The sequence below is a fragment of the Haliotis cracherodii genome, unplaced genomic scaffold (assembly GCF_022045235.1).
Source record: "Haliotis cracherodii isolate W230 unplaced genomic scaffold, xgHalCrac1.p SCAF_11, whole genome shotgun sequence".
NCBI classification, from domain to species: Eukaryota; Metazoa; Mollusca; class Gastropoda; order Lepetellida; family Haliotidae; genus Haliotis; species Haliotis cracherodii.
The window spans coordinates 27,623,994-27,650,865 of NW_027266266.1; the positions used below are offsets into that span (position 1 = coordinate 27,623,994).

The 26,872-nt window shown below is 37.5% G+C and overlaps 1 protein-coding gene across 16 annotated transcripts in view; it reads left to right on the top strand.

The window, feature by feature from the left end:
- Positions 1 to 3,889: 3,889 nt before the first annotated feature.
- Positions 3,890 to 26,872, top strand: part of LOC139456386 (CAP-Gly domain-containing linker protein 1-like) — a 113,155-nt gene continuing 90,172 nt past the window's right edge. For 11 of the 16 annotated variants that reach the window (XM_071238060.1, XM_071238051.1, XM_071238057.1 and 8 more), the window contains exons 1-2: positions 3,890 to 3,979; positions 21,704 to 21,768. The gene's annotated coding sequence lies outside the window, so the exon portion shown is untranslated. Of the gene's footprint in view, positions 3,980 to 12,070; positions 12,382 to 20,692; positions 20,814 to 20,848; positions 20,871 to 21,703; positions 21,769 to 26,872 lie in introns of those variants that run through there. The other 5 variants (XM_071238052.1, XM_071238055.1, XM_071238053.1 and 2 more) reach the window with 5 other exon arrangements.

The window sequence follows — 26,872 nt, forward strand, 5'->3', positions numbered from 1 at the left end:
AACCACCTGAAGAAGTGACGACAATGCATAAAATCCGGACACAGGAGGAACTCCCTTTAAGTACAAATGTTGGAATATGGTTACTTAAAGTAGGAAACGGATTTGGATCTGGCAATATTTTATCATTAACATCAACCTATTTAAGCGGTTGATCCAGAGTTTCACTTCTTTCAAATGTTACTCAGGATACGATTTTTATGTTTTCCGTTCACGGAGGGTTTTGATAATCAATTTAAAAAAAAAAAAATTTATTTATTTAATTTATTTATTTATTTATTTATTTATTTATTTATTTATTTATTTATTTATTTATTTATTTATTTATTTATTTATTTATTTATTTATTTATTTATTTATTTTTATTTATTTATTTTTTTTTATATTTTTTTTTGGGGGGGGGGGGGTCTAAGCGGCATTAATTTTGGGACGGTAAGTTACCAATGATTTTTTTTTTATTCTGTTCAAATGAAAGATATATATACTATTTTCACAGTTCGGTAGACAAAAACACAGTCCGAAAATAAAGCTATGCATAAGGTCTAGGAAGAAATTTAACTCTCAAGTCTCTTTAGAGCTGAAAGACGGAATGAGCTGCAATGGCGGAAAGCTGACAGTAGAACGGGGGTGAATGTCTCATCAGTTATATGATGGTTTGTAAGAGAGTCTGCAATGACGTATAGTATTAGCATGTACTTTTGTCAGAGACGGCCTACATTTCTCCTTAAGGTAATTACTGTCTCCAGAGACCACACACACACACACACACACACACACACACACGATGTATTTGATCAATTATTTGTTGAAAACATAGTGGTTACGTTTTAATAAACTTTTGTAATGTGCATCAAATATAGTGTTGTGGTTTTTGTATTTTATTTTCTGAGTTTATTTTTGACTGACTCCGGTCGCTCGAATCCGTAAAGCGAAATATAAACAAACTATCCCTGTGCAATTGAAACATTGTCCCAGCAAATGTGACGTCCTTTTGTCGTCGACGCCGAACGGCTCATTTTTATTAATTGTTACCAATTTAGCTTTTTTTAGTTCATTGTACAACTAAAAATGAAAATATGAATGCAAAAGATATTGTTTTAAATTGATAGAAGGTATAAGGTCATATATATATATATATATATATATATATATATATATATATATATATATATGAAGAAATCTATTTCTGTCAGAGTTACTTCCCTTCCCATGTCAATCTACCGGTTATAAAAAACCCAAAACAATTCAGTTAAGTATAAGAGGACTTATTCTGTTCGGTTACGTATATTGTATCATTTTTTCATATCCAGGTCCCAAGACTGCGGGGAAGAATGTTCAGTGTGCCCAGTGCATTCAGGGTTGTATAAAAATTGAATAATGGTGATTGCGTTGTCGCAGTGCATGCGACCCATGCGATTCTCACCGGGCCCTGTAGACCTTTCTTCTACCAACCCTCGATGGTCTAGTCCCAGGCTTGACTGGATCATGCTGACATATACTCCGAACACGGCCTAAATAAGGACATTTGCTCACAATTGGGGGACTTAATCTGCAATAGCTCTGGTTTGGCCCGACTCGGTGAATTACTCCGAATTTATATTCCAGTTCTATTCAGCCAATCACCTTGCAGAGAAAGAGCGAGCGTATTCATATTATTGCTTAAATATGTTATAAGAACTATTAGCATATCGTAAATAGTGTGTAAAATGCTGAAATGTGATCTTAGTGTCTTATGGTTAAGTGGCAGGCAACGACCAAGTTGGAACAATACTGTTTAAGTCTGCTTTGTCTTTGGTCTGCTTATTATTTATAAACTTTCGATTCACGTCACGCGACACCCTGTTTGGAGGCAAACTATATATTCCCGTGCGGGGGGGGGGGGGGGGGGGGGGGGGGGAAGTGTGTGGTTAAACAACAAACAACGGTAAAATAGCCGTCACTTTTGAAACGAGAATGGTTCTAGGGTATTGATCATACGGAGAAACAATGCACTGGATACAATATATTTATGTATCGCATACTTATATATGTATATATTACTATAATGATATATGGTATACGTATATATGTATACATTACTAAAACGATATATGGTATACTTATAAATGTAAATATTACTATAATGATATATGGTATACGTATATGTGTATACATTACTAAAACGATATATGGTATACTTATAAATGTAAATATTACTATAATGATATATGGTATACTTATATATGTATATAATACCCATCAGAGATCGTGGGGTTCGCTCATACTTCCGTCTCTGAAATAGTGTGAATATCAACAGGTATTACCTTTGTTTGTGTTTGTGATGTATCACACGATACTTACTTAGCTTTTTTTATACAACTTTGACAAGCGAAAAGCAATGGGTGGTCATGCTGCTAACAGTGTGAAACGCTTGTCACTCTTCACCGACCATGCACGTACATACCTCTTCCTCTCTAAATGTGTGAAAGCGCGCAGACACAGTACCCGTGCCTTTATATATAGGTTCTGGTTGTAATATTGAAATTGACAGACTTGCATACAACTAATTCTATTATTTTCGGCCAAAATCAAGTGTTATTAATAATCATGGACAATTAACAGTTAGATTAAAAAAAAAACAGAAACAAATTCATGTTGTGCCTATACATGACTGGCTGTTGTCCTATTTAGACTGGCTAGTACCTGGATACAATGTGTTTCTTCTTCCTTTACAGCCTTAGAGCAACGCTATTTAGACTGGCTAGTACCTGGATACAATGTGTTTCTTCTTCCTTTACAGCCTTAGAGCAACGCTATTTAGACTGGCTAGTACCTGGATACAATGTGTTTCTTCTTCCTTTACAGCCTTAGAGCAACGCTATTACAATGTGTGAGTTGAATTCTACGTCTTGTTAGCAATATTTCAGATATAGGGAAGCAGGGGGACATCATATATTAAGTTACCCGTAAAGATCCAGGTTAGAATAGGTCTGCAGCAACCATCGTAAGAGGCGAATAACGGGATCAGATGGTCAGGCTCGCTAACTTGATTGATGCATGTCATTGTATCCTATTACTACGTGGATCGATGCTAATGATGTCAATCACTGAATTGTCTGGCCAGACTCGATTATTTACAGACCGCCATCATATAACTGGTATATTGCTGAATGCGGCGTTGAACAACAAATAAACAAACTAACAACATAAATTAGTTTACCCCGGACCGGGTCCTGGGCTTGGTCAGCCAACGCTTCAACCAATATATAAGCAACCCACCGTGTATGATATATGTTACAGATAACATTGGACGTGCTTCTTGTATTCCTCGATTAAGAGTAGAACGTTCATCTTATTTTAAGATGTAAGATAACGAGGATAATAATCAAACGGTTCATATATTAAAGAATTTAAAGGAGAGTAGTTGGAGAATATGCCTACTTGATATGCGCGCGATATACGTCAGCTAATTGTTCAGTGGATAAATACAATGTACATCATTTTGTGCATTTAAACAACTGCAAGTATACCAACGTCTTTTGAATTAATGATCCTTCTGGCCAATGAACAAATAATGAAATAACGGGGGAACTGAATTGCGCCTAGTCTGTCAAACAGACCCTGAAACAAATATATCCACTACATCCTTTAGTCTTTAATGTTTGGCAATACTAGATTACTGCAGTATCAGGAATGAAGAGAGTTTCTATAATTAGGCTCCTTTTTATTATATTTTTTTAAAGATAATTTCACATCTGTTTTTTTTTCTGTAAATCTGTCCATTTCAGAGACTAGATGTTAGTCAAAGTTGCAGCTGAAATAATAAAATAACCTCAAACGTTTTGAGAGCAGCCCCTTTGCTCTCACCAACAGGTTCGCCTTCCTTTAATGGCACTACGCATGCGCAGATGACTCATAGGCAGCCATTACACAGAAGGCTTTGACATGTCAGCGATAATATAAACTAGTAGACTTCGAAATACAATGGAATTAACATTATCACGTAAGTTTTAGATCAGTTTCTGTCATTAACCCTTGCATGCATTGGGGCTGTTATAAAGAGTACGCTTCAGCAATGCGATCAGAGAAAGATTATCGCAGAAACAACAAAATTTGGAAATATCCGAAAGTTTTGCACTCGCAGAGTCTGTGGGGGTGGGACTGCCTTGCATGGGACCCTGGATTACAAGATCATTTACTCTAATGCATCTAGTGTTGATTCTAACAAATGTCTACAAATAACATTTGAAATGACACGCTTGAACTGTACCAGTACCAACTGTGTTGGAATTTGGATACCATGTGTCACTCAAAATCCAAGTAAACAATCAATGGGCTCAGTCTGGTGCTTTTGTGGCTTACAGAGATTATCTCAGCTAGGCTCGAACGTTGACAGTTTCATTCTTGTAGACAGAAATAAAATCAGAAAGTTAGGTATTACTTTCTGTGAAGACTCAGTTAACAGTCAGTAATGCTTGATAATAGGTTCATTTGCATGTACATTTCAACAAAATAACCATAACATGCACATTTTGATAGTAATTTGTTGTTTTTGGTAATGTTCAATTAATATTACTACTTATGTGTTGACCTCTTCCCATACATGACATGGTAATACATTTATGGTGATGATATTTACTCTAAATAGGAAGAGTGTGATGAATCATCTTATCACTCTTTCACGTCTGAATCATATTTCTGGACCAATGCTTGTAGATCTCTATGTAGGGCACATTTCTTCATAATGATATTGCAGATTGTTTTTCTTTTTAAGAAAGCAATTTTTCACGCATACTCAATTAATGACAAGTGTTGCTGTTTTGTCAGTTTTGACTGGCATCTACAATTTTTGTTTGTTTCTATTGTTTATATCATTTATGTATTCAAGCATTAGTTATGTTCATGAAAAGCCATTGCAATAAGCAACACTCAGGTAACGGGTGATTGCAATTTGCAGTGGTAGATAATTTGTTCAGTGTTACAATTTACAAAGTGTCCCCGGTCAGCTTAATAGTCCATTGTGTGTATTACATGTATATTCAGTTTGTTTGTTGTTTAACGACGCACTCAGCAATATTCAAGCTATATCAGTGGTCTGTAGATAATCGAGACTGGACCAGACAATCCAGTGATTGACATCATGAGCATCGACTTATGCCATTGGGATACGATAACATGTATCAACCAAGATAGTCAGTAGGGTATGTTGACTGAGTTGGTCAGTTTTACAATCAAGGTGTTTAAGTTCATTTTATACAGGATTAGAAGTTAACTTGTTTACTTAGCATCTAGATTTTGATCAAGTAGAATTTTATAGCAAAATGATCTAAAAAAGAAACTAAAAAATGCTCTTGAGACAGTTTCCAATATCCATGATATTTACCACTGTTGCACGGCTCCAACTAATCTTTAGCCATGTGTATATATTTGTATATAAAGAAATAAGCTGATGTGTTTCTCACCACCCATCACCTGAAGAAATATATTTGAAACTATGTTTCCTACAAACATAACAAATAAAGACAACTGAAATCTTCAAATGGAACAAAAATTATCCAATGGTTACTTTACCATCCCCTATGCCTATTGGTCTACTTAAAGCCATCTACTTTAGTTAGCAGATTAGGCAGTGAATTGAAATACTTAATTTGATTTCATGTTAAGAATTGACTGAGATGAGAATATGACACTTGTAGATATGGGTGGTTCGGAAACATATCTGTGATATTGTGTAAAGCAGTATTTAAACCTATTCAAATGGTTGGTTCTTTGATCTGGACAGTGACGATGGGGTAGCCTAGGATAGTGGGTTAGGCATTTGCATGTCATACTTAAGAACTAGGTTCAGTTCCCAAAATGGATAAATGTGTTACTCTCTCTTTGTTTCCTGAACTAATAATGCTCTGCTGTAAGTCTAATGCTTGGTAGACTTCACATTGACAGGTCAAATTGACTCTTTTTGATTCATACTACATCAATCGTAGCAATGTTTAAGTAGGCTAGTGCATTAATGTAGCTGAGCTGTTGAAATATAATCATGATAATAACATTGAGATAGTCGAAAGGTTGTGTCCCAGACCCTTGAGTATAAATTAAGAAAGGAGTCCAACGCAAGTCTAGATTGATTTGGCAAGTTTAGACTGATTCAGCTCTTGGAAATTAGCTCTGAAATTAAGGATTGTGCTATATGGTAGTCATGTTTGTGGAGCCCTTCGAAATAAGAACAGCAAACTGATTGGATATCGCATTTTCATCCCAAGGGACCCAACTCTTGTTCTACATGGGGTGGTGCCACTATTGAGGCAAGAAAAGTATGCTTGAAATGGCAAGAGTATAAACTAGGCTTTGATTTGGCTAGTGGACACTTTTGAGTCAGGAAGAAGTTGTAAGTTGCCATTTTAATGGGTTTTTGTCTGTTATCATTGTAACGACTGGTGGGATAAATATGTTAGTTTCTATTGCTTTGATAGTTTGAGGACATTCTATACTGTTAGTGTTGATTCCTTCCATTTACTTTCATTTCCTGATAATCTGAATGGAATTCTGAAGCCATGTTGTTGTGTGCTACATTTTTGTGGTGAGCTTTAAGGTAATAATAATGTTTTAACATGTCTGTTTGACTGTACAGACCAGTACAGAGTTTCAGCTGCTGACACAACCAATAATCCTAACTTAACTGAAAAGGAATAATCCTGCTCCTTACTGCCCTACATGTTTAAAATTTGGAAATAAAATCAAGGAAATATAATCCATGTTAAATTATTTTGAAGAGATATTGTCAAGCAAAGGTGGGAAATAATATGAGTAAATACCTACAAATGACCATGATGAAATGACATGTACATGGTGTAGATGCAAGTTGCAGTTTCCAAAGTATTAACAGTATTAAGTAATTTTTGTTAACATGTAAGTGCTGGTGTAAGATAATTTGTAAAATGTTTTGAGAGGTGGTAGGAAATATGTGGTTCAGCAACATTTGAGTTCTATCACTGCAGCCTGTAAACAACAATCCATACAGTCAGAGTACAATTTTGCCTGACAGAGACTTGATTATTTCTAGCTCCTAGTGACCACCTCTGTAGTCTAGTGGTAGAGCGTCCGCCCAGGGGAGCAGAAGGTCATGAGTTCGATCCGTGGAAGCGTCATAACGTTAAGAGATGGTACTTGTTGTTACCCTGCCTGTTGCTAAGAGCCTTAAGCAAGTACTGGTCGGCTCAGAGTCAGTATACTGTGTCTGAGTGGGGTATTCATGTGGGTTGGCACTATTAAATCAGCATTCGTCCGGACTAGTACACGCAGCCACACGTACACATACACATGCATACACGTCGCTGTGTAAGTGCAATAATCTTGGACAAAACACTAAAGCACATTGCACCTCACCTCTAGCTCCTAGTGATAAAGCTGGCATATTGATGATGGCCTTGTTCAAGATGATTCACAGATAACTCCTCAGGAGCTTTCATGATAAACTATGAAAACATCTTCTCGGTTATTGTGCCATTCAATGTTTTAATTGTTTTTTGAGTTGATAAAAAATAATGGTCTTGCATTGAAAACATCCATTTCTCATGGAATTTGCCAGCCCTTAACCCATGGTACCTGGTTGTATTGGCATTTCAAATGCTCTGCTGCGGGATATGTCACATTTCCTAAAATACCTTGCAACTTTATCCTTCTTCAAATGCTAATGTATGTAAGAAATTATCTCCAGATGTTCAAATTGTGTGTGAGTTCAGCAATGTTCAGACTCTTGTGTTTTTGTGAAACCTGGCATTCTCCTCCTAGCACCTATGTTTGAGTTTGAACTACCTCACCAGTAAACATATATTCTAAAGAAGGGGTAGTTTGAGATTGCTGCGAGTTTCCATGCATGCTGAAAGATGTGGCCGACTGTGCTATCAGTATCAAGGTGTGGAATGTCTGGAGTATCTGTTTAAGGAATGTGAGTGAAGAAAATTCACAAATTTTATCAAATGAAAATATTATGTACCATTGTGTACAGTGTCCTTTGTCATAATATGCATCTCAGGATAGTTGTAAAAATGGAAGTACTTTTTGTGTATTAGTAATAAGTAATAAGTGTGCTAGTCCTGGTGACTTCCTGTCCTGACTTATGAACTATGAACTGTCATTAGGATTAACTTTGTTGAGGCCTAATAAAATTAATTTCTTGTTTGACTTCTTGTCTTGGTTAGTATGTTAAGAGGCAGGAGGCAAAAACAGAATGCTGTCAGTAAAAGTGGCAGGGTTGATTTGGGCATGTTGAGGTAAATTTCTTAAACAAATCTCTTTGTTTCAATCAAACACACTACTTACATTTTGTAAAATTTAGGAAAGGCTCACCAGTAAATCAAACAACATTGATGTTGGTTTTAACATTCTCTTCAAAGGGCACCAGTACCCCATGCTTGTTGTAACTGTATGGTGTGGCTGATTGTGCCTTGATGTATCTAGGCCTGCACACAGGCCAATATTTGGCCCTATGTCTGCAGCGAATATCAGTAAATATTCCCAAATTAGAAGTTGTAACATTCATCATGTTCATACATACATAATTAAATTTTCGCTGTGTTCATTGAAATTCCTGTATTCTGATTAGCTGAACGTGTTATTGCATTCATTTCCCATTGAATGTAAAAAATTAAGCCACGCCCACCGAGGCGCACTACTTTTATTACTTCGGAATGTCTGGGAATCCCAATATTACTTTCTGCTCAAGTGTATCGTCATGCACAGGACATTTAGCGACTTTCATGCATATTCATTGTCCAAACAACCCTTTGAAACTGAAGGCCGAGAATGAATGAAACAGCAAACGTGCAGGCTCGCTCGCTTGTTTTTTCCCGCTCGCCTCGGTTCAACTTTCATGTCTTCGGTTTTCTTTTCTAACTAGTATTTTTCCAACTGTGTTTTACCATAATCAGAGAAGTAATGTTTGAATCTGGCTGAAACTGACCATGTCATTTGAAACAGCGGCCTTTTCACGGACATATTTCTTCTGGTTCGTTACAGTCTGACTGTGCAGTTCTTTTCGCCTCTTACCTTAATAGACAAGTCCAGTGAACATTAATTTGATTCTGCTCTCCGTTGATTGGCTACTGACTGTGTAGGCGTGTCAAGTTATGTGCATAAATTAAACGATCACCTGATTCATGTCACGCCACAGTATGCATTGCTACACTTGGATTGTTTATCAATCTAGTCATTTTGTTTTTGGTTAAACTGTTGTAGATGAAACATGTTTTACGTTGTCAAATATAATTATTAGCAAGGTTTTTCGATTCATACCTCAATGAACCAAAAAAAATACAAAGTCAATCCTTAGATACATACATATATAAAGAGCACAGGTGACTTGTATGTCACTGACCAATTGTGCAAAAGAATAATTCTTTCCAAATTGCCTGCCAAGGACACTCAGTTTGGAATCCTAGGTGGTCCTAGTGGTGTACTCATGCTATCAACCACTTGTTTTTGTGTCCCTAATATCTACCATGTCTACAGGCCACAGTGATTCCTAGCTCTGGGACATTGCTGCGTGAAGCAGGAATTACTCACTCACGCCACAATGAAGGCGTTTTACTATGGCAGCGATGGATATTGACACTAATCCTATAGTTGTTGCCAAACTGCACAATAGCTTAGGTATCATAAGATCCAGTAGAAATTTGACATTTTTAAGGGTTTTGCTACATGTTATCATTAATAAGGACTAGTGGGCTAAAAATGGTCGTTTCTATTGCTGCAGTAACCATGATAACATTATTGAATGTTTGTGCTGAGGTAATGATGATGAGTCATTCATTGGAGACTTTTTCTTAATCCCCCAAAGTAAGCTTCATCTGACTTGAATGCTTCTTGTTTCCTGTGGAAGTGGGGACCTGGTTTCATAGGGCTACCATGATATGGCTGGAATACTGCTAAAAGCATTGTGAAACAAACAAGACAAAATGAAAGTTGACAACTTTCCTGTTTCATCGGTTTTTTTTCTAAACATTAAGGCTTATTACAGTCAGATAGGAAGGAAACCTAGTGTCTAGGCTGCACATCTACAGGTAATTAAGTAATCTGGTATCTGGGTCAAGGAGACCACCCACCATGCCCAGTGTAGCTATCACTGCTAAAATCTCCCAACCAAATGGTACATGGTGCAAAGTCACAAACTATAAAAAATATTTCCATTTCCCAGAAGGATACCCCTTTGTCATGTGTAACATATTCAAAATGCTTAGGCAAGTACTTAATCATGTTAATCAAGAAAATATTTTCCTTGACATGGAATAAACAGATTTGGTCAACCATCAAGAGTGCTTCTGGTTCAAGAAGACAGAACCAAGTCTTCATCCCACTGATGTAGGACATTGAACATTCAGAATTGTTTTATCATTGGGATGCTGTTGGGTACCTATAATTAGACGGAACCCAATCTTGATCCCACATCTTCAGGACATTGAACACACAGAACATATTAATGCACTGATAGGTATTTGGCACAAGGGCACATTAGAAAGTCTAGATGTCCCTACTTCTACGAATGTACAGACTTTATCCAGGTAATGCGAGTCTGTCACGGATGTGATAACAAGCTAGCAAACATGACACTAGGCCTCTAGGCTGCCTGTCCACCTTCCTGCTCCTTGTTGGTCTTGGGTGAAGAATGCTGACCCTAGACCACAGAGACTGCTGTCTTTGATCATGTTGGCCTGACCTGCTAGTCATACCTGATGGTCATACTTATGACACATTGTTATGCATTTACAGGTTGTTAATGGGGACATGGCAATTTGGCAGTCCTTGAAATTTTAATTCAAGTCAATCAAACACCAGTTTGTCTGGCACTAATTGCAATCAACTAATCTCGACCATGACTGGAAGTTGGCACCAGACTGTGGAGCATATCTTATTAAGGCCTCTTAGCATTATGTGCTTTAGAAAGTTCAGATCTCACACCTGTAGGTCATAGTTCGCATTAACACAGGTGCATATATGCAGAGTGACATCCAAAGTTTGTTAAAATATGTATATTTTTATTCATGTTTCTGTTTGGCTAATGGTAGATGTCTTATGGTAGATGTCTGCCCGGAGAGCGGAAGTTCAATCACCATTTACATCATACCAAAAGATGTTAAAATAAGGTACTACTTGTTACCCTGCCTGGCACTCGGCATGAAAGGGCTAAAAGAAGGACTGGTCGGCTCGAGTCATGTACTGTCTGAGTGAGGGATTCATGTTTAACTGCGGCACACACACAAACACACACACATCGCAATAATATTGGACGTGGCGTTAATCCCCATTTCACTGCTCCTGTTTGGCTAATAGCTGTAAAATTAAGAATGTTTGGACAAATATTTGTTACCAGGGTACTTAACATTGTATTTTCTAATGCAGTTGGAGACAAGCAACTATCTGTAGACACTGACTACAGTCCAGAATACAAGGCAAATTATGTTAACTGACTAAAATCTATTGAAAACAATGTCCAAAGTCAGCACTTCCTGATGTGTATACTATAGTGATCATTACTCCCATTGGAAGTATTTATGTTACAAGTTCAGGGAAAGAAATAAGCACTCGTCCACTTTTATCAAACCCTTTGATAAGTATTATCCTTTGGCCAAGTAGAAACGTTCTGTGTGTTGTGTGTACCTGTGTATTGTTGATTACTTTGGCGAGTTTTGTGAAAAGTTTGATATTTTTCTGTCTAAATGCAATATGCTCTGGTGGTCAGGCTAGCTGACTTGGTTAATGATGCATTTCATTGTATCCCAATTGTGTGGATTGATGCTCATGAAGTCAATCACTGGATCAGACCTGATTATTTACAGACCGCCGTCATATAGCTGGGTTATTTCTGAGTGCGGTGTTAAACAACAAACAAACAAAGCAATCTAAGTGTATTCCTAAAAAAAAAAAATTGATGACTAAAATTTGTCTGATTTTTACAAGTATTTGCCATCTGTCAGTTCACATAAATTAGTGATGAACTATTTTAGAATTTTTCTCATCCATTTGTTTTTTTTGCTTTTATTTGTAAAAAATAGCCCACCCATTACATCTTTGAGATGGCCCCTTTGAGAAATTTGTGTTGAATGCTGCTTGGAGTCCCACTGTGGAATTCTCTGAAGTATTGTGAGAGACTGGTTAGTCCAGTAGAAAGGTCAGTGTGGCTTTAAGCAGAGGGATGTAACACCCCAGATCCTGGCAACTGGTCACTACTGACCACAACATGAACCTACTTAGTGAAGACTTCACACAGGACGATATTGCAATATTGTAATGCTATGCTATGGAGCTATGCAGGATCATACCCTGCACACACACAGTATTGGCTTATTGATGGGAGTGGGAGCTTTCTTTGGACTTAAGGTACTTCACAGTGTCAACCATGCATGGAATTAGGTATGTACAATTCGTGGAGATGTGTTTGTTGAGTGAATAATGGAACAAAACACCACTAACTTCCATAAACAATCTACCTTCGTCCGGATGAGCCTTTTGGTGATGGGGTTGATTAAGAACGACAATGTGAGATGACATATTGATGCAATCTGCTTATGATTCTTTATGTATGATGCAATTGATCACATTTTATTGCCACCAGTTGGCACAAAGTCTAGCCTTGATGGATTTGACATGAACGAGATTTCAAACAGTGTGATGCGTCACGTCTGAAGCCAGTGTGGATGATTTCATCTAACTTTATTCTGTCAACTTTCAAGCTATTAAATCAGATCTGTAGTATTTTGTTTTCCTTATATTATTAGATGACATACCAGGGATTTATTCAGGATTCCAAACAACATGCCCTTGGCAGGCAATTTGGGAAACAATTGTTATTTTGTTCAAATTGGTCAATGAAAAACAAAGCCATAATTAATTATTACTATTTAACATGAATTAGGAAATTTGTAACTCCAATTTGGGAATTCTTACTGACTTGGGGCCAAATATCGACCTCAGTGCAGGTCTAGATAAGTCCCTGCATGCATACTGCATCTTCGTTCAAGGTCAGTTTGACCTGCAAAATAATTAGGTTAACTACGATTTTAAAAGCACATTTCTCATGCAGTGTTTGAAATTAGGAATGACGGTCAGTGATCCTAAATGTCCATGTTGTTGTGGCCCTTATGTTAAAGGGGGGTCTGAGATTAAGGTACAATAAAACTTAACCCTGAGGGCCAAAGATCCTCCCTTAAATTTCAACACTGATGAATCAGAAATACAATTGATTGCACCATCAACAACATTGTTCAGTCATTTTTCATAAATGAATATCATCAAATATGTTGTTTTCTTTAAATCCATAGCATCATTTCCATTAAACAACAAACCAAACAAAAGTCATTCATCATAATAGTTTGGCTTTATGATTTATGCACTATTTATAACAATGTTGTTATTGTGTTGTAGATATGTGAGCATCCAGTGCATGACTTTTGTTTATATTACATTAATCTTGACATTGTGGAGATTCTGCGTGGTATATTGTGGATCCTTGCACCTGACATATATTTGCACAGAGCTTGCTGTTGAACTAGAAGGATGTGCATTCTCCACCCAAGACTTGGAAGCACTCCAATTGGCTGTGTTGTTTACCAACTGACTGGAAAAGATTAGTGTACAACATAAGACTGAGTAATGCTCCCGATTCACTAAGGATCATTTCCCTATGTGTTAGTTGTGGCTTAGCTTAATGAAGGAAGTAAGTATACTGTATTTCCTCTAATAAGAGACATGTACTTAAAAAAACCTAGTACGTGTAAGAGACCAGTTCTAATAACAGGCCAGTACTAACAAGAAGTAGGTGGTTATAAGACACAAGTATATTCAACTGGACAGCGCTTACTATTTAACAGGTTTGGGCATATAACAGGTCAGTGCTTATGACATATATAAACCGCGAACGCTTACAAGAGATCCATGCTTATATAGAGGAAATATGGTATTATTCAACACCGATCCTGAGACTGAAAGGAAGGGGAGGGGCTTGAGATATTCCTGTCAACTCCATGATAATGCTGATGACTGCTAACCCTCAGAACATGTTAGGGCTATACCTTGTAGGTGTCTAATGTGGTTGGTAGGGATTACACGGTATACTGGTGTGATGTGGTATGTACGCCAATATTATGATGATTAAATAAGTTTCATACAACATGTTCATGATTATGAGTGGGGAATAAAAGCTGAATTCCTTTTCTTCAGAAGTTACTTTGCTATCATGGTAATGTCAAATGTTCATGCTATTTGAAGAAGACACAGAACTACTGTAGGATCAAACTGAATGATGGACTTGGTAGCTTTCAGTTTCAGCTGTTGATTAGTACCTGTTTGTAAACCATTTGATGTGCAGGTTATTGCAACAATCTTGGATATGATCCGTATCACGATACATGTGAGGTGTATTGTAGTTGTTGTCATGGGGGATGTGTATTACTGTAATAGGGTTTCTTATCTGGGTGCATCAGTGCTTCAGTACTGTCAGCCTTTTTGCTCACGGGTGGGAATAATAGTACTTTGTATGCTAGCTACTTCTGTCTTATAAATGCATTCAGTTGCAATACATGTAGTTTGGACTGTCTGTGTTAGAATGTCTTTGATCAAATCTGAATTTAAACAGGACAATTTCTGTCTTTAATCAGCATAAGATTTCACAAATATTTTATATTTTGTTTGTTTTTGGTACAATGGCTACCCTAGGACCCACATTTTCATGCTTATGAGACAAAAACATTATCCAGAACAATATCCTGCTTATACCCAACTACTGCATTCTGAGATAAAACTTTGCTGGCATACTCCCAGACTTTATGACCGACTTCCAGAAAGTTTTGGTAATTGAGATCGACAGTAAAATATATCGTGTTTCAAACAGAGATGATCTCCTGAGTGCTTTTCACACTCCACAGTCTCCAGTCAATAGTTCTACTTGGCTACTCCAGGAATGTACACATCAAAGACAACCCTGACCAACGTGTCCTTGTACATAATGTAACACACATCTCACCGAAGCCTTGCATACTGTTTTATTGCTATCTTATCTCCTGAGGGGATGAAATTCAGGTGAATTTGGAATATGACCTTGGACATATTGAGTTTGTATAGCTAGAATATGACAAAAAAGCTTTACATGCATATTTTATAATGAAATCTTTATTTTTTATTGTTAACAAATGTTTCTTTGATATTATTAGGACTGTATGGTATAGCCTTGAGGTCTTTGCATGACATCTTTGTATGGCATGTTCAGTTCCCCACATTTATTGAGGCCCATTTCTCGTAATCCTCCTGTTAGGGGCTACGAGGTAGCTGTGCAATCTCACACTTTTCTTTAGTATATTGCAAACTGCATCTCGTTGTGCAGTCAGGTCTGTAAGCTTGTCATGGGTTCCAGTTCCAGATTGGCACTGAATATCGTCCTTGGTCTGTGAGCATGATGACATACCTGTGTTTATTGGTTTCATAATATTTTACATCTATGTCACTTTAAGCTTGCCGCCGAAAATTAACTGCAGTATAACTAAAATACTCTAAAAGCTCCAACCCCATCCTAGTGAGAATACTGATTAGAAACTATACAAACAAGACTACCTACTATCAGACCATGTGAAATCCATGATGAATCTTTCACCTGATTTACTGTCTTTGAAAAGACATTCATCAATAATGTCTTCGTGTTGTGTCATAACTTTGATCCTCTTAAAGATCAGTTTGAACATAATCAGTAATCAGCTTCCCGTAACGTGACAACCTTATCCAACTAATTCTGATAAATCCACAGTGACATGCCCTCTGGATTTGTCTCTGCAACAGAGCTGATCTCGCAGTTAACAGGCAGTATTTACCTTGTAGGGCTGAGGTTGAAAAATGTTTACTGAGGGCAATTAATTGGTGATTCAGAGCTACAGTTTCAAGCTTATTAACATAATTAAGATCAAGATGGTACTATATATACATGGCTGGCTTAATGGCAAATATACTTTGTTGTGTTTACATGGTATAGGTGTGAAAAGTGTGAACTCATTTTTGCCGGTTTGTTTTAAGTATGCACGGCTCGATTAGTGTTTCATTTCAACATGCATCTGGTGCAAGTGAAATCAAGTTCCTAAAATTGAGCCCTGGTATGTATGGCTCATAATACTTGGTGGAGACTGGTGACACAAAGGCCTACATGTTTACATTCTAATGTAATCAAGTATACTGAGGAAGAAATCTTGTTGTCCAAAACAAGATGGTCAACATGGGACAGTTCATTCAGAGCAGTCTATTTTGGGGTCTTTGAGTCTCTGTTTGGCCAACCATACAGCCTCAGCTGGAAGACTTTTCAAAACATTCTAATGTTGTTCTTATGGGAATAGTACTGTTCTGATGTGAAAACAATTGGACGATTGTAGTGGTTTGTACAATTATGAACCTAATACTGTAATAGTTCTGGCAACACCACCACTTACCCCAAGCCCCACAAAAAAAGAAAAGTTGATGTGTTTCTGGCCCTCTAGTTTGGCCTGAAATGACTCAATGACACAGCATTTTTGTTTGTTTTGAAAATCTTAGTTGCATTATTCACCAACGCTGACTCAAACAGTACAATCTTCGTATTCTGGAGGGGTGGTCGGGTAGCCTAGTGGTTAAAGCGTTCGCTCTTCACGCCGAAGACCCAGGTTCGAATCCCGACATGGGTACAATGTGTGAAGCCCATTTCTGGTGTCCCCAGCCGTGATATTGCTGGAATATTGCTAAAAGCGGCGTAAAACCAAACCCACTCACTCGTATTCTGGAGGAAAAACATAGTTGTCTCTGGTATTAGAATGCCCTTTTTGAGGTGATTTATAAAAGTTGAGTAGAGTAATGTTTAAAAAGTACTGGACAAACCCGAAAGGTCTTATAATCCCCCCCACTCCCCTCAACACTCGCAAACTGCACAGACATGCCTTGCATTGTGTGTCACATGCAGTTACCCATCCTTGGTTGAAAATGACTTAGGCAGGGACCAGAAACATAATGCTTTGGCGGGGAGTGGGAGAAGTTATTGTACTGTCTTTATTACCTCTAGCTTGTCAAAAGCACCGACTAAAAGGGGATTGACTGGTGGGGCACTGTGCAGTGGCTGATGTGTATCATCGTAACCCTGATGGTGTAGATAGTTGTGGAAGCTTTCAGTCACTGGTTTGTTTGGTTCAGAGTCAATTATTTACAGGCTGCCGTGATACAGCTTGAATATTGCTGACTGCAGCACATAGCAACAGTGACTGTTTGGGTTCATCAGTGTGGTCAACATTAACAAGCTTCTTTGCACATTGAGCTCACATGTCATGATGTGACCGAAATTATGTGCTAAATGCTACAATTGCCCATCTCACTTATCACCTCACAACTGTTTTAACAGCATGCAAGAGAGTGTCAGAAGTATTGATGATGCCACCAGAATGTCTGTTTCATCCACAGTAATATTTGAATGGTTAAACCTTGCCATCTGTTGCCTGGAATCTTCAGCTTCAGACTCGGCAGGTCACAGCCTCTTGAAAGTCCTCATGGCTCCTGTGATGACTGCTGTTATGACAGTTTTCCATTAAGCATGTTAGAGACGGCAGACTCTGGCATCCATACTCTCATTGCTGAAAAGATTAAGAGTAATATAACTGGCAAATCCGATTCTTCATGTTAGACTAAGATCCTTGGAATCTTGACGCCCAGTGTGAAAACAGTTCTTGTAGGCCACACCGAATGTATTACTTGATCATTGAAATACATGTTTTGTTTTGGGCTGGAGCCTGTAAGGGTGTGTGGATACGTTGATGAAGGGACGGTAAGGTAAGGGGTGTGTGTTTTGATAAGTTTACTGTAAAGGTGTGAATGTTGATTAAAGGGCCATTTGTGTGTGTTTGGTACCACTTGAAATTAATTTCCATCTGTAATCATTTAATAAATACATTGCACAGTCAGATGCTTCACAATCATCTAACACAACCATTTGTAGGTAGGATTCACTTTGGGAACTCCATATGTAATTTTGACTGTAATGGTCTCTGACCATACCCAGTCTGGTGTCACTTGTGGTTGAGTCCTGAATTCAATTGTTGATATTTCTCTGACCTGGGATCCCAATAATAAAGATTTTGAGTCCCGTGGACCACCAAGATAACAAACCCAGGTTTATCGTGTTAATCTCTAAGATCCAGATTTGCCCCAATTATTTTTCTTGGTTTGTCAGCACTACACCTGTGCTCATGAGTTGCATCACCTCTAGGGCTTTCCTCACCACACATTTAGCTGACATGCTGGCACATGACTGAAATAGTGGCCTTAAACCCAACTCACTCACACACTAGAAGAAAAAGTGAATCTTTGGATGGCAGTTAGTCGGTGTGCTGAAGCCTTTGCATGGAGCATCTGGCTGAGAATGTGATCATACTCTTTGGTTGAACAGATGTTCTGTGAGGGCTGTCAGATGCTGGAGATGGGTTTTTCTGGTATACTGTGCCTGTGTCAGCAGGGGCAGATTTCACTGATGAGGGGAGCTACTTCAGATTAGTTTCCAGGGGATCTCTTTCATGATTTGGGCTTCATGTGCAGCTTGGAAAGTCATGCATCAAATTGGATTACCTCATTGATGAAATTCTTTGCATATGTTAGTTTAAGTACATGTGTACATTTCACGAAGGGTTGCAGAGAAATGGAGTTGCTTGTACAAAACCGGTTTCACAAATATAATTTTCAAGAGTACAGTTATACTTTTACACTGTGACGTCACAGTGCACTCTAAGTTCTAACATCGTATGACGTCATAGTGCAATCTAACATTGTGACGTCACAGTAAGATGCATAACGTTGTGTGGGGCGCACACAAACACGCCAAAAAAGAAGAAGAAGGGATATACCGTTTTTGATGTAATAAGTGCCCAGGGTGCTCTCAAAATTAGATATAGGGGTCTCTTATTAGAATATTATTTTGGTGAAAAAAAAACATTTTCGTGGTTTATGCTGACAGCCTGAAATGTTTATGTATGGCAGATATATGTTTCCAGAATTTAATTGCCAATAATTAAGGGTGCATATAACACACGAGTGCGTATTGTACGCGAATAAATAAGTCTTGTGTACATTGATCAATCCGAAGGGGTGCTAATTGGGATTGTTCACTAGCCGATATAATAGCAAATATTGCTGTGGGCGCTTATTAGAGCAGGGAGCTTATTACGTCGAATACGGTATATGGTCTTCTGCTGTTCAGTCTGTAGGGGTGCATGTTGCACATCTGTATGGCTGTTGGATGTCTGTCAGTCACATCTGTGGACTTCTCAGCTAAACTCCCAGGGATAATAGCAAAAAATGCCTACTTGCTAATGAATATTTGTATCTTGTGCAGTCAAAAGATTCATATTATTCACTGTTGTTGACATACTTGGCATGTATATTTTTTGTTTTTAAATAAATTTCTTTTTCCGAGGAAATATTTGATGAACATTTCTTGAGACAGCCCCCAGGAACAACACCTGGCATAGCAGTCATACATGCCACATTGACTTCAGATACTACTTGGAGAATGAGATATGGCTCTACAATGTACTGCTACTTATAAGATGTGATCTGGGACTGCTCTGGTATAAATCTCTGGAGTTTCCTGGTATCTTTCACAAAAACAACACTCACTCACACACTTTCTTCTTGCTTGCTCCTCACTTCATAATATAGAAACAGAGGATGCAGTCTGTGCCAAAACCTTGCCTACTAGATTTGTAAGAGCTGTTCAGGTCTATATGGGTCAAAGGTTGCCAACACGTTTCACAAGAATCTTCAAGCAATGTCAAGGAGGTACAAATCATGGAATATTTCTCTCTTCTGCTCAAAGTTTCATTGATGTCGTTCTTAATTTCTCTGCTGATTTTAAAAACCTTAGAAGACCCTGAGGCACCGCTAGTAAGCTGTGGACATTAATAATTGGTACTGCCTTCTACCTGGAAAAATCTATATACACCTTGCTACGAGCATGATCGTGAGATAGTTATGAGCCACGAAACCTATTGTATGTCACAATGCCTAGAAACTTGTATCATGTGCCACAAGACTTACATATAATAGACGCCCTATATCATGTATATATCATGATTTATGTATTATCATATATTCCACAAGACTGACATTCAGAGGAAACTATATCATGATATATTCCACAAGACTAACATTCAGAGGAAACTATATCATGATATATTCCACAAGACTAACATTCAGAGGAAACTATATCATGATATATGACACAAGACTTATATTCAATGGAACCTACATATCAACACCCTAGATATACCATCATGATAAAGCCTCATCATGAAACCAAAGGTCATGAAACCTTCAGTTGCCATGAAACCTTCAACTGCTATGAAATCTTATGCCATGAAAGTGAAATCCTGCTGAGCCATGTCAAGCCGCTCTCTGCAATACAAAAATGAATTATGGTCCTGTCCATTTTCACTGCATGACACGTAGGTGTGGTATAGAGAGCTCAAGAAATGACTAGATAATGGTGTAAAACATGGCGTGTCAATTGCTGAATGCTTTGTGAAGGTAATAAACCGTTCACCGGCGCTTATACATTCATCATGAATCAATAGCACATGAAGGATCTCTGGGTGAATACACAAGTGTGCATTGCTGTTGAATGATTCACGTGAATGATTGAGTCACAGAGTACTTGATAACTTGTATGGCGGAATACTTCTGCTGGTTCTACAGTTTGGCGACTTGGCACTCACAGAATCTTTCCTCAATGCCAGGTGCTGTAACATCTATCTATGAGTCACAGTTGATGACACATCTGGGAGTTTGTCTCTGACAAGGTGAACCCAAGTTATGTGGAAAAATCAATTTCAGTTTTAAGTACATTAAGCTTCGAGGTATGTGCCATTAGCATATTTTGGAGAAGTTGATTAAATTCGCTGAAAGGAAGTTGCCTGATTGATTGACATTGCATATGTGATTTGGTAATGTATTTGAATACTGCAGTTGAAGTTTGGGAAACAGCTGAATTATGTCACAGTGCCCTGTAATATTGATAAATCATTTGTTTTGTCTGGCCATGAAAGACGAAAGACTGATACATAGCACCTGGAGTGCAGATGTTTGTGTGTCTGTGCCAGGCAAGGGGATAGAAAGATAAGGGGCATAAGTGATCATCGTGATAGAGGTGGGTACCTGGTAGGGGTGTCATTTATTGGTATTTTAGTATTGATATATCGACTCAAAAGTGTCATGATGTATTGATCGATCATTTTTAATATAAAATTAGATAATTTATTTGTGTATAAATAAAAAATATTTTTGGCAACCTGCATTTAACCCACTTAATGCTAAACTAGGCTGATCCTCTGTATGTTTAAAATTGAAGTTCATGCCTTGTCATTGTTCATCTTAACCATGGTAATCTCAATAAATGTCACTGTGGCAGTGAATTATTAATATGATATTGATATTAATAAATTTGTATCATACAGCATGGTTATCATAAAATAACATCTACATTGTAACATTGATATCCTGATGTAGGATGACGTCTCTCTTACCTGGCAGAGTTGGGATGCAGGAGGGACGGGCAATATTGATGTTAGTAATTAGTTTGAAGAGTATTAAATTTATAACCCCAATTTTTCACCAGCCTTTGGCTGTATATTGATTACAGTCAGGGAGAAAATTGTGAGAAATAACTATGATTGTTTTCCATTTTTTGCAGGGTTTGGAGATTAGGGCAATGACAATCTTAAAGAAGAGACACATATTGGAGTCCCAAAATAAAAGGTAAACTGGTTTGTATTCTTGGTTATTGAATTAGGGCCAGCTAAAAAGATCGGTAATCGGAATTTTAGAAATATTAATAATCGATATGATATTGTCATCGATAATAACTTAAATAAACTATTATGATGAAATGTAGAGTTTAAATTTACCGAAACAATTAGTTATTGTCAGTAATGTCATTTGTCGAAGATGGAAAGCAACTGTTTTTGTTATTTCTCAAATGTCCACAAAATGTTATGCATGAATGTGTCACTGCTCAACAGTGGTGTGAATTATGTTGATTCCTTCCGTGATTTTCTTACGTATTCACTTTAACTTGTTAAAGTTACTTTTCTGATATTTATCGATAATTGATTGATATTTTGTTAGCGATTATCGATTTCTGTAATCTATTTCTATAGCCAGCCCTAGTAACCATGGTAATATGGCATAATTTTTATTATGCATATTGGTGCTGATGAAGCATGACTGAAACTTAGTGAAAGCCAAGATGATTACATTATCATGATTATAGAAGATTTGTTGAAGAATTTCCATTGATTCTAAGGACCAATGTCAGTTGATCTGCTGGCTTCGGATGTAGCTGGATCTTCAGCGGCACAACACAGTCAGACTCAACAATTCGTTTTAGTGGTTACATGCACTTATTTTGCTGGAGACAAGTACCATTGAAAATTGAAAAATATCTTTTTAGATAACAATCAGTCATGCTGTCTCATAAGAAAAGTAACTGATCTGAAACCATGTACTTGTACGATGTTAAGCTATCATTTCTGGAAGACACTTTAAAAGTTTCACTTCCTCAATGATGTCAGTGTGAGTGAGAGTAAATCTCTCAGTAGCTGCAAGATGATGCTTCTAACCTTGACATTAGGGCATGACCACTTGAAGTGTCACCATGACCACTTAGAACTTTTGCATTTTGGACTTGTGTAAAACCTACAGATATATCTAACTGCAAGCAAGCTTATTCTATTAGCCACTGGCACTTACATAACTTAATTTGGATGATCGGTCTTATGGATATGTAGGTATATGGTAATTTTTTTTATCTTGATACATGTATTAATTATTCCATCTTGTCCATAATACAGGCAATAATGGAATTGAAATCGAAAGCTGAAACCCAAGTGATGTAAGAAAAGATTTACGGACTAACGTTTGATGTACAGACAACAGATAACTCCAAGATATTGTAATTCTGAATCAAAATGAATTTTTTCCTGATGGTATGTGCATATGACCTGATGTGTTGGGTCAGGTCTCGGCTCAATGCTGAAACACAGCTTCTTAAAAGTGTCAAGTGTTCATGAATCATGTCAGTTACAAGTCGCAACCTCCCTATTGTGATACATATCATTACCATGGTAACAGCCACAACTGATTTCCTCCAGCTATTGTTTTTTCCCAAGTATATGATCTATGAGTGTTTCACGTGTAATCAGAGTTTAAGATTTAGCCTGAAAGTCAAGGTTGTCCTTTTCTAACTCTTTGTTATGGAGGTCTTTAGACTGCAGTATTATAGCAGAGCACGCGTCAAGGACACCACTTAGCTTCGGTCACAGAAAATGTCATTGTCTCACGACATCTGTCTCACTGTAGCGAGTGAGTGAGGGTGTTGGGTTTAACACTGTTTTTAACAGTATTCCAGTTATATCACAGCGTGTCAGCTTAATGTGGGAGGAAATCCAGAAGTGATGTAGGTCTCAGATATTTACCACTTCGGTGAAACCCACGAGCATGGGTATGGTGCTGACAAACCCTAGAAACAAAATCGGGGTGAACCGGGATTCGAACCCACAATCATAGGTTTCTGGCATGCCCAAGGGACGCAACTCTGCACATCGAATCGCGGCGCCTTAGACAACTGGGCCACCTGTGACCCCCTGTCTCACTGTAAATAATGATTCTTTATATCATTATTTCATAGTACTAAGTATTTGTTGGATCATCCTGACCTTTGTGTATCATAGATGGGACGTCACAACTGATTGACTTCAAAGGGAAATGTCCAAGGCAACAAACAGAAGTTGCTTTAAAAAGTACAAGTTCCCTGACGAGGGTTTGATGGCATGCGCCAATAGGCTTTGGAGGCAGCTGAGATGTGTGTTTAGGAGTTTTTGTTGTCTATAAATATTTAAAGTGCAGGATGTTGGCTTTTCACACAGGGAAGTGGTTCTTGCTTCCTGATTTACCAGCCAGTCGGTTTAGAGGATGTAGATATGCCTGGTGTGTAATGTGTGATTGTCCTTTCTTCTTATTTGTTCTTACTGTAATTGACAAGATTTCAAAATTATTGCATGTATCCTCTGTTGTATTGTGTATTTTTAAAATTTTGATTAAATTATTATTAAAACTAATAAATGGTTTACTTTGTATGAGGAAGAGTATGTCTTGTCTGTCTTGGGGTTGTCAGATTATTCTTTTCTCATTATAATAAGTGAATGGTTATTTTGTGCTATGGTCCGTAATACGGCAAACCAGTGGTTGATGGCATGAGCAATGATCCATGCTTCACATGTTACATCTTACTCACCAAAGCCTCACTTTCTGGCTCTTGCAGTCTCTTTAAAATCTGATCTTTTACTCAGATACAATATTTGTCTTCAGCAGGATGTAAGGAGACCTCCATGTAAGGTTGCTTCAGGTGGACCCTGAGTGAAGTTTGACCATCCAATTAAAATGAAGAATGCATAGGTTCTTGCACCAAACAGATGACAGCTTCTTAAACATGTTAAACAATTTGGCGTTAATTTCTTTACCATCTCAATTCGATATCTGCCCCAAAAACACCTACCACAAAACACAAATACACCTTCCATACTAACACTTTTGGTGCAGATGCAATGGCACTCACAAACCATGCAAACTGCAGGATGTACAAAATAAGTACAGCACTATGATAGCACAACATTATATTTTTCCATTCGGATTTCCTTGATTATATTTGTTTTGGAGATCCAGAAATCCGATAGGCTTGTCTGAATGCTTTGCTCACTTGTACCAAGAATTTAGAAACTTCAGGAGAGATGTTCACACAGAGAGGTCTGGTATAGGACTAAAGATCTTATTTTAATGAGATTATGGCTTGTACTTGGGATCTATTCTGCCACGGGATCCCCAAGAGTATTTTTCATATCGGAAGGTAATAAGAATTATATTATCATATTTAGTGTAATATATTTTTGGACATTACTAATCAAAAACTGTGTCAGAACATTTTTTAATTTTATTTGTCTTCACATCATGCACATTGTGCATGTTGTGTGTGTTGGTATTATTTTTACGGTTAAACTTAAATGCTCATTCTGTGTAAGTGCAAGGTGTGTACTATTGTTATAATCATAATTACCATACCTCCATATCAGAATGATGAGATCTGATTGGTCCACGTGATATTGATAAAATACTGTGGAGGGTAATACATTTCTCAGCGAGGGAATAAAACTCTTATACCCTGCCACAAGCAATGCAGGCGGCACATGGATATCTTAGAGGCCGAATAAATCCCTTATACTCAGCTTCAATGTATAAAGCTGTACGCTTTTCCTCGAGTCAGTGGAAGTCATGTGACATGGCACAAGTTAACCTCAGCTCAATCGAACAGGTGTTTTCTATCAATTTTGAATTTGTGTTAATTCTTTTACAATGTCACATTTAAACATGTCAGTGAGATAAATTCATTGTAGCAGGATCACTCAAGGTACATGGGGTGTTATCCATCCCTCGTTAGGACGTTTTAGACATTTTCTGTCATGGGTGAACTTTCAATTTTGCATTTCACTGGCCACACATACCTTTAGTTTGAAGATTGATGCTCATTGATTCTTACCCTTGTTGGACAAGAGAAGAGACATCCCTGATCATCAAGTACACAAACAATGTGGTAAATCAATTCCACATTGAATCGAGAAGCACCAAGTCACAATCTTGACCATCTAAAACCTGTTACAATAATGATTTATTGCTTTTGAGACAGTCCCCTGCAACAGATGTTTGAAAGTAAGTTGTTGGTATTTCACCTGATTAGCAAGGAGGGGATGTCAGAAAGGTGTCCAACTTGGATTCTTTGTTGAGATGACTGAGCTCAACCCCCTATGTCAACAAAGCAGCATTACTTGTAGCTTGCGATGTCTTATGTGGGGATTGTCTTTAGCATCTACCCAAACTTATGTGCTTGCTTGACGCATCAGGTGTTTCGACAGATGATCAATTCATGAAAAAAGATGTTTGTGTTTAAGAATTTGGATGACACATGGAATTGAGGTATGGCTGAATAAATATTGATGTGATGTTTATTTTTATTGATTATGTTGATAAAGAAAATGTTTGTTGTTGGTCTTGTCAGGAAGGTAATTTAGTCCGGATCACAGATCCGCTGGCATGAAAAAAAAGCAAAATAGAATTAAAAAACATTTTTATTTTATTTATATTGCCAACTCTATTGGTATAAAATTTTCTTTTTTTTATAAGCATGATAAGATAAGTTCACAAAATACGAAAATACATAGCGAATTTGAAATGTCATGATGTGGACTGATAACAGTTACGGCCCTTCGTTATGACATACCTGGTTGTGCAGTTGTTCAGGCATAAATGGTGACATTCATGTGAGTTGTGAGTAATCACCTTACCAAAGAATAGAACAGTTTCTGCTTATTTCTTATAATAGAAAAGTGGAAATTTTGATAATTTAGTGACTTACTTGCTACTTACGTTGTTGGTGTACGATATATATCTAGTAATGTTACATGATGCATCCTACAAGTCATATACATGTTATACATGTACCTTCATCACTTGCAATGATCAGGAGAGAGAGGGTGAGAGATTTATGATAGATCTCACTCTTGGAATATAAAATGTAAAACATTGTTGAAAACATAAGAGATATACTACAGCCTCCCATTGGTTATGAGAGACAGTCAAACTTCATTGATATTGTAAAATATATGTTCTTAACATACATGTAGGAGATAAACATAATGTGTTTTCAATGTGGAGCTACGATAGATATAACCACACTAAATTGAATCTGGAACCAAATGCCCAGTAAAAGTATACATCAGAGAGCTCTGGCATTGAAACATGTTAAATATAAAAT